This window comes from Panthera pardus, unplaced genomic scaffold (assembly GCF_024362965.1).
Source record: "Panthera pardus isolate Hobbes unplaced genomic scaffold, ASM2436296v1 HiC_scaffold_1, whole genome shotgun sequence".
Classification (NCBI taxonomy): domain Eukaryota; kingdom Metazoa; phylum Chordata; class Mammalia; order Carnivora; family Felidae; genus Panthera; species Panthera pardus.
In genome coordinates, this window is record NW_026526654.1 from 61,353,489 (window position 1) to 61,356,360 (window position 2,872).

Sequence of the window (2,872 nt, forward strand, 5' to 3'; positions counted from 1 at the left end):
GAGCCCAGGGGCTTCTTATAGTGCCCAGTGGGGATTTCCCCACGTCCAGTTTGTAGGAAAAGAGGAAGCTGCCAGGGAGCATGTGACCACCCCAGGAGGGTCAGGACACCCAGGAACCTGAGTCACCTTCACACCTTGTCGCTGAGTCCCACTCTGCCAGCTGCCCTTAGATCTAGATATCTCCTGCCAAATATTAACTCAAATGTACATTTTCAAGCCCAATATCTGGTTTCCAACTTGATACTTCCTTGAAACAGATAGGTTCAAGGTAATCTTTATGGTTGAAACAGAACTTGGAGGTCCCAGGAGTGAACAAGCCTCAGCCCTTTGCCCAGAAGCCACACCTAGTGGTTCCCCCCTACCCCACCCCTGCCCCCACCTCCCATTTTACTGAATGATGCTTTTCAGAGGAAAGTTAGGGAACTTGGTTTAGAGACTGCGAGTCTCCCTAGAGGGATTCCGTCTTCAGCTGCTACTGCCCAGGTTGTCTCTGACCTCTCTCTTGGAGTCTGCTTCTGGACAATGTTCTCCAACAACCTCAGCCAGAGTGAGATATCAGCAGTGTTTTCACCATGGATACTCATGAGGGGTTCTGCATTGCTGAGCACTTGCCACTATGAGCTTGATGAAGGAGAAAGAATCCAAACAGGAGGCTGCCCCAGATCCAGTCAGGGAGGTCCATGTTGAACAGTTTCCCTCTCCAGAAGGTTCTGTCCGATCTCCATTGTTCCAGACCGTCTTGTGAACTGGTCAAGGCATATTTGTCACGAAACTGAGAAATAGGGATGCATCTTCAGGCTCCATTTGGAAAATCTGCCTTCCTCCCTGTAGAGTAAAAATGTGTTAGCCTGAATATTAAAAACCAGCTTTCTCACTCATTAGTTAGTGGCCTTAGGCAAATCACTTAGCCCCTCTAGTGTTGTAACAATTCCTAAATTGTTAGAATTAAATGAAATATTATATGAGAAGTTGCTTATAAGCTTTGAAGCACTATACAAATGTCAGATTTTATGCTTTTTGGTTTTATTTTTAATTTCCTAAAGCCTGGCCCAATATGTAAGATTGTTGGGTTCACAGCAGGGAAACTCCATCACCCACCCTACCATAGGAATGCTTTGGAAAGCCTGATCTGAAGGGTTCCTTTACCTCATGCGCTGCATAAGGTCTCAGATGTTAATGTGAAAAACAGAGCCTCAAACCCTTGGTACACTATTCAGATTCTCATGGGAGGGGACAAGCAAAAAAAAACTATGAATGAATGAATGAGGGAAGGAGGATAGGGAGGGAAAGGGAAAAGAAGTCTCTCTCTCTCTGTGGTGCACCCAAGGCCCATGCGGCTGCATCCCTGGCTCAGTGCCCCACATTGCCCCTTGACTTGGGGGGTTGAGTGGATGCCCCACCTAGATCAGTCTCCCCAGCTTTAGAATCCAGCCAGCCAGGCTGTCATTGCTGCCTCCCCATTGAAATACACCACTTGAGCCACACAGGAGGACGTCACAAGCCAAGTTTATACCCATATAAGATGTAGATGTGTGGATGTGGTGATCAGAGGCAGTTAGTGGAGACCCAGAAAGTGCAGGAGCATTTTTCCAGAAGCTTTCTGGACACAACTTCTGCCTACATTATCTAATCTGTGGTGGAGACTGAGGTCAGGGACAGGTAATCCATGGCCAGGGTAAGAGGAGTATTTTGAAGCCCCACGTCTCATATTCTACCCTGTGTAGAGTTGTCAGATTTAACTAAGATATAGGACACCCAGTCCCATGTGAATTTCAGATAATGAATCATTTTTTAATTCAAGTATGTCCCACGCAATATTTGAGACACACTTATACTAAAATAATTGTACGTTGTTTATTTAACATTCAAATCGAACTGGATGCCCCGTATTTTCTCTGGAATCCTACCATTGAAGTCTGCTTGCGCCACCTGGACAGAGCCTCCTGGGGCAGGCTGTGAGCCGCAAAGTTCACTGTTCCCTATGGGAAGCAATTCAGCCTTGGCCTCTTTGGCTGAAGTTTCTAGCTATTAGAGCCCACACCAAAACAGGAGAAGCACAAGGCATCTGTGAGAATGGAAAATTGGTACACTGAATGCATTATCCTGAGACTGAACGCTATGAATATGGATATAAGGAGGAGAGCTTGCCTCTCCCTTCCATCACATTTCCCCTCTTCCTCCAGATTCCCACCAAAGCAAAGGGCAAAATCTCTTCTCATTTGCCAGCTTCTGTCTGTGGCTCTAATGAGTTTTCCTTGTCCCTTTTACCAAGGAGCATGTCAGTGTTTGTCAGGGGACAGAAAACAAAACAAAACTCATTAACGATAGTAGTCCGTAGTCATGACTACCTTCAGGGGCTTCTACGACCAATGCTTTAGGAGACCCCTTTCCAGAGGGGTTGTGTTCTTGCAGGAATGAGGCAGCAGTTCTCCCAAACACAATTGCGCCCCGCCAGAACAGAACCCCCACCCCCACCCCCCACACGGTGCTCATGAGCTGCTCTGTTCCTGTGTGCCTCTAGTTTTCAGAATAAAACTTGAATCTATTTGGTAGCCTCAAAGGCACAAAAGAACTGGCGATGCCTCAATAACGAGATTATTAATAATAATAGTTTGATCAGGCCCTCTGCAAATATCCTTGTCCTAAGAAACAATAAGCCTCCTGGTTATATGACAGCCTCCAAGACAGGAGAAAATTATCAGCACCACAAAGCAAACAGTGTATTATTTATAAAAATGTGTTCTGACACTGGGTTTCTCTAGAGTAAGAGGTTGCTGAAATTCACTTGAGTAACACAGCATTCCTCACTGACAGCTTGAGGTAAAGTTACTGTAGGCACTTCATCGGGGAAACCCCCAAAGGTGTACTTCTT